This window comes from Triturus cristatus, chromosome 7 (genome assembly GCF_964204655.1).
Source record: "Triturus cristatus chromosome 7, aTriCri1.1, whole genome shotgun sequence".
NCBI classification, from domain to species: Eukaryota; Metazoa; Chordata; class Amphibia; order Caudata; family Salamandridae; genus Triturus; species Triturus cristatus.
The window spans coordinates 675,954,326-675,968,991 of record NC_140590.1 but is presented as its reverse complement, the minus strand read 5'-3'; positions in this window follow the sequence as shown (position 1 = coordinate 675,968,991).

The window sequence follows — 14,666 nt, the reverse complement described above, 5'->3', positions numbered from 1 at the left end:
AATGAGTTGGTCTTCATACAGGAATGTTCCCTGCATGGTATACATGTGTACACCCTTGCCTTGAGTGCCCATCTACATTAGTAAACTTGAAGACTTTGTGAGAAATGGGCTGGAGATGAGTGATTCTTGAGCTCAGTCATTTGGTAGAAAGTAGGAATGAAGAGTGGGACTCCAGGATCTATTATTAATGGTCAGGAGCTTTCTATACCAGGCCTGCCCTTGAGAATGCTCTGGGTAATTTTTTCCAATTTACTCTGGTCCATAAACCTTGATTGTAGCTTGAGAGAAAAAGGGGTTAGCAACAAATGTAGAGTTTAAGTTATAGTGTGACCATTAGGACCACACAATAAAAGCCTGAGTCAATATTTTAAAGTCAAATGGTTTATTACAAACTCAAAGCCAGACTAATATAAATCAATCTCAAGAGCATTTTATAAAAGTATAGGACTACCAAAGGAAGACCAAGGCGATGTACAATATTCATCCATGACAGCAAGGAGCATATAAGAATTTTTGTGGCAGCAATGCAAAAATATAAGGAAATGGATCTGATGACTAGGTGAATGGTTTCGATTCTTCTCCCCATACATGAGAAAGAATCACAAAATCTACTAAACCCTACACTAAACTAAAGATAGGGCAAACACTATTGAATCAAGGAAGCAAGAAAGGTGTCAGCATCAGAACCTCTGTAGAAGTTCTTTAGGTAAGAAGTCATAAATAGCATGAAGTCACACAATCAGAGATGACGATAGAGGTCAGTACCTCTCCAAGTCTAAAGGGAATCTGGCTAAACCCAAGATGGGTTCACTAATTAAAATGCACAAGGAACATTCAAGAATTATGACCTAATACACATCATAGTACTTTTCCTAGTTCCCAAGAAAGAACTTGGCACCTTGAACGCTTCTCCCATATTCCAGTTTCCCATTCCAATGTGTCCTTGGATTGATCCCTTCGTCTGATAGTACCCACCGGCATCACCCCATTTGTTTTTCATTTAAATTATTTGATCTGGGACTCACGATTATTTTGGAACATCATCAAGTGGGGCAGGGGAGGGTTGCCAGATAGACCAACAAATCATGTCTCACAAGATGACTGGGTAAATTACTTTAGGCCCCAATATGCATGTGACCCCCAGACAAACCCTACAGGGGAAATATCTCTTGTTTTCTTCTCTAGTGGCCCTTTTTGCATTAAAGACACCCTAATGGCTCTGGGATCTTTAGCAGCTGGGCGAGCTCCAGGTCTTGATGGGATTCCATCTGATCTTTTCCTTGGTAACAAAAAACCCTGGAGCGAATACATTACCCTTTTGGCAAATGCAATTGCTGTTGGTGCTCCAGTTCCTAAATCCTGGGGGGGGCTGTTATAATTCCCGTGTTTAAAAAGGGTGACAGAACCCTCCCTGGGAATTACAGACCAATCAGTTTAATTGACACAATTCAGAAGGTCATTGGGAGGATGTTATTGAACCAGGTGTTAGCGTGGGCTGATGATAATATGATTCTCTCCCCCCTTCAAGCTGGTTTTCGTAAGTCAACCAGCACATTGGATCAGGTCTTTAGATTTGTGTAACTCCACTGGAAAGTGGTTACTCTGGGGAAAGGCAGTCTCTATGTAGCATTTGTGGATCTGCGAGCTGCCTTTGACCTTGTCCCTCGTCATCGGCTATGGGTTGTCCTCAATAAATTAGGACTCCCGGTAGAAATCTTGACAATGATAAAGAGGCTCAATGAGTCTAATTTTGCTAGGATTCAGTGGGGAGGAGCAGGTGAAGTCACCCCAGAGTTTCCGGTCGAGCGGGGTGTGCGGCAAGGCTGCACCATGGCTCCAACCCTTTTTTCCTTATATATTAATGGGATTGCCCAAGCTATGCTCAACGCCACTATTGATGCCCCAAAACTTGCTGGAGTTACTACTCCGATATTAATGTTTGCGGATGATACGCTAATCGTATCAAAAACTCCAGATGGCTTGCAGAGAGCATTAAAAGTCTTTGAGGAATTTTGTCTTGGCCATGGTTTGGAGGTAAACGTGGCCAAGACTAAACTTATGGCCTTCAATCCGCATCCAAATCGTAGAGTGAGTAAGTTTTTCCTGGATGGGCAACAAGTAGAAATGGTCTCCAACTTTGTTTACTTGGGTATACACATAACTAGTACCAGCAAGTGGGATAAGCACATTGAGGTCGCTGCCCTGAAGCTTAGGCAAATCTCAGGAACCTTGATAAGAGAACACAAAAAGTCTTTTACCAAGCCCGTTAAACCTGTACTCCAAGTTTACGAGGCAAAGGCCCTGGGTTCAGCTTTGTACGGGGCAGAATTATGGGGGTTTAGTCGGCTGGTTCCCCTAACAACAGCAGAAAATTCTTTTCTCCGAAGAGTAACAAGCCTCCCGCAGAGTTCACCTATGGTCCCTGTAAGGTATGAGCTTGGCAGGAATGCCGTTGCAGACATCGCCAGATTACGCCCGATTTTATACTGGCGAAAGCTCTGGACTACTCCCGAGCTCTCTTTGTACGCCAAAGGGATTATTGATGTCATAGATCTAGATGTCTTTCATAAAATTGAATGGCTGAGGCAGCTCCGCCAGACCTTAACAGTCATGGGCATGGCGGGGCTATGGAGTGACCCTACAACTGCGCAGTTTCCCCCAAAGAAAGTTATGAAAGCTATTTATTGGGAGCGGGTTAACCACCAGGTGTGGAGTTGTGTTAATCCTAACGGGATGGCTGGTCGTTATTTAGAGGCGAAGTTCACACCCGCCTTTGAACCTTACTGGGACCTGATCACAAAGCCTAGAGACAGGAAGCTGTATTTTCAGCTGCGAGCAGGTTCTCTTCCAATTAAGTCTCTTACAGGCAGATGGTCTAGTGCAAATGAAGAGATCTGTCCTGCTTGTGGGGTACATGTAGAATCTATCGCTCATCTACAGTTCGTCTGTCCAGCACTAGCTGTTCCTAGGCGAGTGTGGTTGTCACCATTGTGTAGGAACCTGGGTACCACGAGCAGTGCCATTGCTTTAAGAATTCTATGCACCAGCACTTCTCCAACCATTTCTATCCCATTAGCAAAATGTTTGGGATGGGCATGGAATCTAAGGGCGAAAGCCTCTAGCAAACCACAGATAATTCCTCCTCATGCAACCCACATCGCTGTTGCCTAGTGTGAAACTCTGTAAAACGTTTTTACAATGCTGTAGTCGATGGGGGTTTATTAATTATATATTGTTAAATTTGCTGTTAGCTCGATTAGTTTAATGCTTTTTTAGAATCAATTTTTTAACTTATTTATTGATGAACTTAACAATTTTAATGTGTTTTTATATGCAATGTTTTGATTTATGTTTGTGTCTTTTATGATTTTGTCAAATCGAATAAAGACTAATGGAATGGAAAGATTATTTGATCTTTCCAGTTCTTCCTCACCTCCATATCTCTGAAATGCAATGTGCTTTTTACTAGTTAATAAATGCCTTTGGTCTGCACCTGCAATGGAGAAAAACGTACAGAAAAATAATTTGCCATTAGTATTAAATGTCTCGACTGTAAGCTTGAGGCCCACAATCAGACTAATTTAACAGATTTCTTTAAATAAATACTACCCATAATCCAATAAATTCTACATGCATTATTAACAAGAAACAACAACTGTTGACAATTTATAAAGAAAGCATTGAACACATATATGATTCATTGTCACTGATCCCTGGCATATGCACTACTTTAAATGCATTTTAGTCACCCATTACAATCTATACCTATAGAAGATTGATATCAGCAATCCAGATGTCTCTGAAAAGGCCAAAACGTTAATATGCACAAACATATATGTCAGAAACACACAGTAAATGCATCTTCTATGCCTTCAGTGCACCATATCTCATCAGTAATATTGCATCACACGAGTACATAAGGCCAAAAGTAATATATATATATGGCTTAACCGAACGTAAAAGGATGGAGCCAAAAGTATGCTACTCCACTCTTTTGCATGTCCCTTTTTACTGCTTCTGAATGACTGATGTCAGCCAGGTGCAGTAACCTCACACTTGACATTGGAATTTTAAGGATGCTCCTGCTTGGAGAGAGCCCCAGTGCTACCTGTTGTGAGATAATTGACTGCACGCATAGGATGAGCCTGGATAGCAGCCTGTGGACATTTGAAAGAGTATGACCCCAAACTGTGCTCTAAGGTTTTAGACAGTGGATCCACTTCTCCTGGGAAATGTGTATAAAAGTAGGATTTGAACCACACCGCTTTGTTTCAGTCTCATGTCCTTCTTGACCAAGCAATGGAGTGTTCTATAGAGTACTCGAAGAGCTGTTCCTACCAGGGGTGGCTTCTGGCTGACAGTCTGTCTCCTAGAACTGAAGAGACATCACCTGAAGCCATAACTTTCTGCTGGAAGAGTGGAGGATCTGCCTGAAGAAACCTAGTTGCGCGCCCCCCTCCATGTGAGTACCACATACCTCGACAGTCCACGAAGTCCGCTACTGGTAAGACTGTACGTTAGCGGCTTCCCGCTGAACTTGTGATTATGGGTGGTTGTTTGTTTTTCAGAGTGAGTAACGCAGTGCTCACAAGGCAACCCCGTCTACCTACGACCCCACCTGTGGGGGTAAGTTGCCATTTTGCTCATCTGAATTTACCAGCACAGGTCATACCATGTTGTAGTGGTTATACACTGCAGCACATTAAAGATCGTTACCTGTGGTTTTATCGTAATATCATTTAACCTCCAAACGCGTTCATAGGGCACTCACACCATTGTGCATGTTTGTATCACTTAATCACGTGACTATACAGCAAACCATGCTGTAGAGATTGGTCCTTGTCACACGTGATGTCACGTTCTCTGAGTCTTCCATGGTTTTAATCCTCACCTACTACAAGTATGCCCACGGTTACCTTCGCCTAGGGTAACTATTGACCTCGCATGAATACCACTGCACTATTGGAAGATACAACTGTCCCCAGACTCATGCGAGATGAAATATTTCATAAAAGTTGTGATTTTATTTTATTCTCTTAGAGGTCTCTACAATCCAGGTGTCCACCCCCACCCCCCGGACCTTCTATTAACAACCCTGGTGATAATGAAAGTTTCCCGCACCGGCTTTGTAGTAGTGTTAGAGTTCTTGAGCACTTACTCCTGTAGACATTGGTCCAGAAGAATTGCCGAGTGACCCGCTAGGGGCAGCAGGCAAGAAACCATGCACATATACTAGACCCTGTGGATCATTGTTTCTCCATACAGGGCTCACACATTTTAATTACCCCATGAATCAAATTAATAGGGCAGTGCTATACATATTTTAAATCACCACTCACACTCATTCACTACATCAACCACTCACCCTCATGCACCTAATGCCTGTCTCTTAAAAGATCTCCGGCAAAGCGCCCCTTCGCGGGAGCCTGCCGGGCATGGCCCGACGAAGAGCACAGCCCAATGATGAAGCATGACACCTTGCTGGGTGTGTGAGGGAATTCAATAAGAGACCTGCTTCCTTCCTCCCCCCCCTCCTTGTTAGGAACTGCACATTCTGTCGTTTTTCGAAACCTAGAAGCATGCCTTCCTGATGAGAGAGGGAAGGAGTATGAATGTCCCTATAGGAGAAGAGCTTGTCAAGTACGGAGAAGCCAAGTGTATTCAGAGTGTGAGAAGCACCCAGAGGAAGCTGAAGAACCTAAGAGAGAGATCAAGGAGGGACACGTGCTCAGGAGGGGTTCATGGGCCCCTCTTAACTGCATTTGAGTAGTTGCAACTAAGAATGTACAAGAGCATCTCAACCTGAGCTGCCCTGAAGCCACCTACTAAGAGGGGTTGCCAATTTGTAGTCACGAGTTGTGGCACCTTCAAGGCAGTCTCCTGCCTATACAGAGTGATCAGTGACACCTGTGAATGGACTATGGGAAGGGTAGGAGGAGGACTTGGACCAATTACAGAGGGCGATTGGGAGAAGATAATGGAACAACCCTCCAAGGTGTCTAGAAATGCACGATTTAGGTTTATAAACTTTTATGTCCTACATAGGGTGTATATTAACCCAGGCAGGGTGAAAAGATTTTTTCACACTATTGGGGCCATGTGTCTGAGATTTGGAGTAGTGGTTGCAGAGATTTTGCATATGCTGTTGTCCTGCCCATCACTAACTGACAGCTGGAAAGAGGTCATGTCAATCAATCAATCAATCAAATAATTTGTAAAGCGCACTACTTACCCACAAGGGTTTCAAGGCGCTGAGCCTGGGGAGTGGGGGGGTGCTGTTGCTACTGGTCGAACAGCCAAGTCTTGAGTCGTCTCCGGAAGCTTAGTAGGTCTTCGGTTTGTCGTAGGTTGAGGGGGAGGGTGTTCCAGGTCTTGGCAGCGTGGTGGGAGATGGATCTGCCTCCGGCTGTTGTTCTACGGATGCGTGGGACAGTAGCCAGGGAGAGGTCTGCGGAGCGGAGTTTCCTGTTGGGTACGGAGAAGGAGAGTCGACTGTTGAGATAGGCTGGGCAGGTCTTGTGGAGTGCCTTGTGTGCGTGGATCAGGAGCTTGAAGGAGATTCTTTTGTCGACGGGGAGCCAATGCAGGTTCCTCAGGTGGGGGTGATGTGGTCGTGGCGCGGGATGTCGAGGATCAGGCGTGCAGAGGCATTCTGGATTCTTTGCAGTCTGTTGATGAGCTTGGTCGGGGCCCCGGCGTAGAGGGCATTTCCGTAGTCGAGTCTTCTGTTGACTAGGGACTGTGTGCCTGTCGGGATCCATCTGTAGATCTTGCAGAGCATACGGAGGGTGTTGAAGCAGGTGGAGGAGACAGCGTTAACTTGTTTGGCCATGGTGAGTTTCGAGTCGAGGATGACTCCCAGGTTGCGTGCGTGGTTGGTAGGTGCGGGGGGTGTCCCCAGCGATGCAGGCCACCAGGAGTCATCCCATGCTGAGGGGTTGGGCCCGAGGATCTCTGTCTTGTCTGTGTTCAGCTTAAGGCGGCTATCCTCCATCCAGTCGGCGTCGGCCTTCATTCCCTGGTGAAGGTTAGATTTGGCAGTGAGGGGGTCCTTGGTGAGGGAGAGGATCAGTTGAGTGTCGTCGGCGTAGGAGATTATGTTGAGCGATGCGTGCGAGAGGCGCCATGTAGACGTTGAACAGCGTCGGGCTGAGGGAGGATCCCTGCCGGATGCCGCAGATGATCTCGGAGGTTTCGGATCAGAACGGGGGGAGGCAGACTCTCTGGGTTCTGCCGGAGAGGAAGGAGGAGGTCCAGTCCAGGGTCTTGTCTCGGATCCCTGCGTCGTGGAGTCATGTGCGTAGTGTGCGGTGGCAGACGGTGTCGAAGGCGGCGGAGAGGTCCAGAAGGATGAGGGCCGCCGTCTCGCCATTGTTCAGTAGGATCCTGATGTCGTCTGTGGCAGCGATGAGGGCGGTCTCGGTGCTGTGGTTGCTGCGGAATCCTGACTGGGAGGGGTCCAGGATTCTGTTGTCTTCGAGGTAGCGGGTGAGCTGGATGTTGACTATCTTCTCGATGACCTTAGCTGGGAACGGAAGCAGGGAGATGGGCTGGACGTTTTTGAGTTTGCTCGGGTCCGCCTTGGGTTTCTTCCGTAGGGCGTTGATCTCGGCGTGTTTCCAGCTCTCAGGGAAGGTCGCGGTCTCGAAGGAGAGATTGATGATGATGTGCAGGTGGGGTGCGATGGAGCTCCCGGCTTTGTTGAAGATGTGGTGTGGAAAAGGGTCAGACGGTGAGCCGGAGTGGATTGTGCCCATGGTCTTGATTGTATCCTCGATGCTCACGTTGGCCCAGGTTGTCAGGGGGTCGTGGTCGGTGGGGTGTGGTGGGTCCGGCATGGTGGGGCCTGTTTGGGTCATCTGGGGGTTGAAGCTGTCGTGGATGTTGGCGATCTTGCGGTGGAAGAAGCTGGCGAGGGGGTCGCACAGGGCTTTCGACGGCGGGATGTCATTGGCATTGGAGCTGGGGTTGGAGAGTTCCTTCATGATGTTGAAGAGCTCCTTGCTGTTGTGAGCGTTGTTGTCGAGGTGGTCTTTGAAGGAGGTCCTATTGGCGGTCCTGATGAGGTGGTGGTGGTTGCGGATGGCGTCTTTGTGGGCTGCGCGGCTGCCCGGCGACTTCTCACTGTGCCATATGTTCTCCAACTTCCGGCAGGTGCGCTTTGACGCTAGGAGTTCTGGGGTGAACCAGTTGGCTCTCTTGATGGTGTCTCTGAGGGTTTGTTTTTTCAGCGGGTCTAAGGTGTGGGTGTAGTCGTCCATCCATCATCTGAGGGTGCGCGCACCATCGTCGGGGTTGGAGGGGTTGGTCGGTGGGTTGAGTGCGAGGTTTGTCTGTAGTTGTACTTCAGTGATTTTGCCCCTGCAGTGACAGGGGATCTGTAGGGTGCGGGGATGTGCGACGGGTTTCCGGAAGGTGAAGTGGATGCAGTGGTGGTCGGTCCAGGTGGGTTCGGAGACGTGGCTTAAGGAGACGTGGGGGCTTGAGGAGAAGATGGCGTCGAGCGTGTGTCCGGCGATGTGGATCGGCGTCGTGACGAGCTGTTCCAGTCCGAGGTTGGTGAGGTTGTCTATCAGGGTGGAGGAGTTGCTGTTGTTGTTGTTCTCCAGATGGTAGTTCAGGTCTCCGAGGAGGATGTAGTCGGTGGAGGTCAGTGCGTGCGTGCTGATGAAGTCGGCGATGGCGTTACAGAATTGTGGTCGGGGTCCTGGTGGTCTGTAGACGAGGGTGCCTCTTAGGGTGTTCTTGGGGTCCGTGTGGATCTGGAAGTGCATGTGTTCGGTGGTGCTGAGAGTGTCGTTGGTGTTTGCTGAGACCCTGATGGTGTTCTGGTGGACGATGGCGATTCCTCCTCCGACTCCGTTGGTGCGGTCTCTGCGGGCGATCTTGTATCCGTCGGGGATGGCTATGGCAATGTCTGGAGAGGAGGCTACGTTCATCCAGGTCTCGGTCAGGAAGGTGACTTTGGTGATGCGGTGTCGAGTAGGTCCCAGAGCTCGACGGCGTGTTTGCGTGCAGAGCGGGTGTTGATCAGGATGCATCGGAGCTGGTTGTGTTCTGTCGTGGCGTGTGTCTCAGTGTCTTCGATGCAGGAGAAGGTGCAGTTCCGGTAGGCGAAGGGACCATGTGTGCGCTTCGGGGCGGCCCTGCAGCATGTGAGGGTCCGTCCTGGGTTGAGAGCCATGAGGGTGCTGGTGTCGTATCGGAGGTGGTCTTCATGGCTGGTGCAGGGGCCAGGGGTTGTGGCGCTGGGCGTGGTCCAGGCACGGACAGGCGCAGACAGACTTGCCTTAGGCGCGCCCGCTGCACACGTCCGCTGCGCGAGCGCCATTTAAGGGGAGGTGGGAGGGAGGAGCAGCTGGGAGGCGGGAGGCGCCATGGCAGGGGGCAGCGAATGGGCACGGAGGGGGGCGGGGCCACAGGGGATGCAGCGGCAGTAGCGGCGAGGGGGCGAGCAGGCACAACAGGGGGCATGGGGTACAGAAGGCAAAAACGTGCAACGGGGCACAGAAGAAGCAAAAGGGCACACAAGAGCACGGGGAACAGAAGGCAGAAATGGGCAGCGGGGCACAGAAGGAACAAAAGGGCACACAGAGCAGAAGAAAACGGCAATGGGGCAACAAACGGCACTCAGAGAAACATACAAACCTAAGGCCACCACTGGCCACCAGGGATGAGGCGCAGGTGGTAGCCTGAGGGTGGAAGAGGGCCTCGACTTTGGTGGTGACAGCAGGAATGCAGGTGAAGCTGCAGCGGGGGGAGCAACCTACCTGGCAACACCAATGTCCACACCACAGTGGAGGTTCTCTGTTCCCCGGTGCACTGCTTGTTGAGCTGGTTCCCACATACTGCTAAAACTAAGATAACAAGAAGGTTTCAAGATCTGGCCCTAATATTAGCAAAGAGGAAAATTAAAAGGAGCTGGAAAGTTGCCAGGGGAACTAGGGTGATATCTTAACATAGGGAGCTCCAGCGGTGGGCAGAGTATGAGAGTGAAGTGTTGCTCCAGGAGGCAAGGAGGTGCAGTGGCTCCCTGAAAGTGGCCAAGGCCTGAGAGACATTGGTGGATTGTAAGAAGGACCCAGAACCACCATCTCCAGTGATATCTACAGGAAGTCCGATAGCATAGGATCAAGATCAGAACTAAATGAGAGGCATTGCTTACCATTGCTTATACGAGGAAACAGAGCTCTAGGCCTCAAGCTGTAAGATGGGTTTTTTTGATAAGACACGTTTTGTTGGCTGGATCTGTCCTGCTGTTACAGATGTGATATGGATGCCTCACGACGCGAGGAGTGGGAGGATAGTTCGGAGAGGGACATTGTGGTTTGGATGATTGTTTGATAGAATTACAATGGTATACAATGTTAGAATATGACTTATTTACTAACAGTGTTGTGAAAACCCAATAAAACTCTGTTTGAAAAAAACCTGAGCTGACCTGGCAGCATGTTGGGTGACTGGTGCTTCTGTCATTACCCTCAACAGGAAAAACTAGGCACTGCCAAAGCAGGAAGCCTGGAACCAGCATGGTAGCTGCAAGTGCCCCGGTGTCCAAAAAAGAAATCGACCTGGAGAGTGCCACTAATTCCAAAAGACTCACCAGTCCGCAGTTCACCCCAGAGGCCAACCCCTGCGGAGGAAAGGTGCTACTTTTAGAGCCTGTCTATGCCAGTTGATGTCATGCCCAGACAAGGGCACTAGGACCCCAGGACACAAGGGCAGAGGCCAGAGGACACTGGACACCAGTTCCGGTGAGGGGAGGGGGCAAGGGGAGGAAAGGGGCATTCCAGGGCAGGACCTCAGGGCGAGAGGTCAGGGGCCCAGTGGTGAGACGACGATAAGAATAAAGAATACCTGCAAGCTCTGGCGTGTCTCGTGTGGTCTGTGGGGTCGGGAACACGACAACTGGCGACGAAGGTGCGTGATCCAGTGCCCAGCAGAAGATCGAAGTGCAGCGATTCACCGTGTCAAAAGACATCATAATCGAGACCAGGAGCCCACCCTGGCTCGTGTGTGCAGCAACTGAAGAAAACACGGCGCGGGAGCCCACCCCGACCGTAACAGAGTGCAAGAAGACTGCCCTGCATCACCCGGTAAGGAGAGTGGAAGCCGAGTGAACGCGCGTTGTTTCAAGCGCGAGATATCGCGAGAAGAGGGCAGGGTCAGGCAGGAAAGAAGGACATTAAGTATTTAGAAGCAGTGGGCGGCCATTTTGAAGTCAGGCAGCGCCCCGATTGGTCGAAAAGCATCACGTGACCACCGGCGGCCATTTTGAGGTCAGGCAAAAACGACCAATAGGAAGAGAGAACAGCGCGGCGGCCATTTTGAAGTCAGGCAATGATAAAGAGATACCTAATAGAACAGCAAAAGGAGGGAAACAAGCATTGACAACGGCAAACAAGCATTGGCAACGGCAAACAAAAAAAAGTAAAGAAGCACTGACAAAGGCAAATAAAGAAGCACCATAAGTGAGAAACAAGCATTGGCAAGGACAAACAGAGAAACACCAGAAATAGAAAAGAAGCACTGACAAAGACAAACAAAAGGAAAGAAGGACCAAACAAGCATTGGCAAGGACAAAAAAAAAAAAATACCCGTAATAGAAAACAAGGGTTGGCAAAGGCAAATAAAGAGGCAGCAATAAAAAGAAAAGGATGGCAGAAAGACAAAATGCGCAATATCGGAGACCACTACCATTTAACCCATCAGAGCCACAAGCAGGAATACGGTGGGAGAAGTGGATCAGGCGTTTTGAAAGATACATGGAAGCGACTGATGTGACAGCAGCGAAGCAACTAGGCCTATTCCTAAACTTAGCAGGGGATGAGGTTGAAGACCTACTAGTGACACTGCCAAAAGAGGAGACTACCACCTACGACAAACTAAAGGCGTGCCTGACAAACAAATTTGACCCGCAGAGAAATGTTGATTTTGAGCGATACACTTTCACGATTGCTTTCCAACAACAAGATGAAACGCTGGATGACTTCGCAACGAGACTGCGAAAGCTAGTAACGCACTGCGAGTTCGACAAATTCGATAACGAACAAGCAATCAGACTGCGCATCATAGAGGGCTGCCGTGACACGGAATTTCGCGCAAGAATTCTAAAAGAACCAACGTCTTTAGAAAACATCCTGTCTCTAGCAAGAGCAGAAGCAAGAGCGACAGCACAAGCGAAGGAAATGGAACGAGGAAAGGAACGGTCAGTGGACCAAGTGCACCGCATGACAAACAACAACAGCACAAGTAGATGGAAAAAGGACAGAAATGGCCAGACAGTGAAGAAACGACCGGAAGGGACGTGCTACAGGTGCGGACTTGAATTTCCACATCGAGGACCGTGTCCGGCTTTTGGTCAGACGTGTCGGAAATGCAATGGGAGAAATCACTATGCCAGTGTGTGTCAAGGAATGCAATTCAGGAACGACAGAGGAAGAACAGAAAGACCACGAGTACCAGCCAGCAGGCATGTTCGACACGTCGACACAGGAACAAGGAGCTCCTCAACAGGATCAGATGAAGAAGAAGAAAAAGAAGAGGGATCGACGGGACGACTATACCTCATGTCGGATGTCACTACAGAACAAAATGAGGAGGGTGAAAGCAGAGAAAGGATATGTCTGGTAGACAAAAGCAAGATCAAAAAGACAGAATCGGTGACATTAGGAGTAGGGTCACACAAAGCAAAGTTCGTTTTAGACAGTGGCGCGACGTGTAACATCATGTGTGCGTCGGAATACGAAAAAATGAAAATAAAGCCAAGCTTGAGGCCGTCCCGAATCAAAGTCTTCACCTGGGGGTCCCGAACACCAGTAACAAACATGGGGAAATTCACAGAAGAACTGACATACAAAGACCAAAAGATGAAGGAAGAAATTCATGTATTAAAGGGCGACATCCCAGCGCCATGCCTTTTGAGCAACATCACGGCTCAGATGATGGGTCTTTTTGAAATGACCTACAATATAGCAGACAAAGGAAGCATCCTGAATGAATACCCCAAACTACTGCAAGGCCTAGGGAAGCTAAAGGGGCGGCAAATAACACTACACATTGATGAGACAGTAAGGCCGATAGCGCAACATCATCGGAGGGTACCAATACACCTGCAGCCACAGGTAGAAGAGGAATTGGATGCATTACTAAAGCAAGACATCATAGAACGAGCAGAAGGACCAACACCATGGGTGTCTCCGATTGTGGCCGTACCAAAGAAAGATACGTCGAAAATAAGAATCTGTGTCGACATGAGGATACCAAACAAAGCAATTGAACGCGAGAGACATCCCGGACCACACCTTGATGACATGATCAGCTGTCTAACAGGCATGAGGCGATTCTCTAAACTAGACCTGTGCAAAGGATACCACCAGCTAGAACTAGATCCTCAGTCTCGATACATCACGACGTTTTCCACACACCTAGGCCTGTTCAGATACAAACGTCTGAGCTTTGGCGTATCGTCGGCTGCAGAGATATTTCAAGAGACAATACGACAAGTAATAAGGCCGGTAAAGAACAGCCTAAACTACAGCGACGACATCCTGGTGTTTGGAAAATCAAACGAGGAGCACGACAAAGCGCTAAGAGAGGTGTGCTCTCACCTAGAGCAGGCGGGGCTGACACTAAACAAAGAGAAATGTGAGTTGGAGCGAGACGAACTAGTATTCTTTGGCCACATCTTCTCCAAGAAGGGAATGCGACCAGATCGCAACAAGGTAAAAACGCTGGAAAGAGCACAACAACCAAGAGACGTGGCAGAAGTGAGGTCATTTCTTGGCCTGGCCAGCTACTGTGCAAGGTACATTCAAGACTTCGCCACAGTAAGTGCACCACTGAGGGAACTAACAAAACAAGGCCAAAGTTTCGCATGGACTGAAAAGTGCAGCAAAGCGTTTGAGGAGATCAGAAGCGCCGTAACAGCAGTAGACCACTTAGCATACTTCGATCCGAGGCTATGCACTGAACTGACAGTAGATGCCAGCCCAGTGGGGTTAGGGGCAATACTGGCGCAACACCAACCAGGAAAAGACTCCCCAAGACATGTAGTAGCATATGGAAGCAAAAGCCTATCGGATGTCGAAAAAGGATACTCCCAGCCAGAAAAAGAGAGCCTGGCGGTAGTATGGGCATGTGAACACTACCACATGTTCATTTACGGAAAACCGTTCACAATAATAACAGATCACCAAGCGCTGATAACAATATACGGAAATCCAAATGCAAAAATACCGCCCAGGATAGAGAGGTGGGGGATACGGCTAATGGACTACAATTTCAAAATAATACACAAACCGGGGAAAGAACACAATCCTGCGGATTATGTGTCAAGGCACCCCCTGCCACAAGCATCTCAAGCGACAACGATGGCGGAGGAATACCTAAACTTTGCACTCAAACTCAACACACCAGCAACGATATCAATGGAAGAACTGGAACAGGAGACAAGGAAAGACCCCACCATGCAAGCAATAATGAAAGTGACGAAACAGCAAAGGTGGAGGCACGTCAACAACAACAACAACTGGGAAGAAGGAGTGAGAAAAGAAGAACTGCTTGCATTCAAAAAGATCAGTGAAGAACTCTCCGAAAGCGAAAATGGAATAATGATGAGAGGCACCCGAATTGTAATTCCGCAAACTTTGAGGAGAAGGACAGTA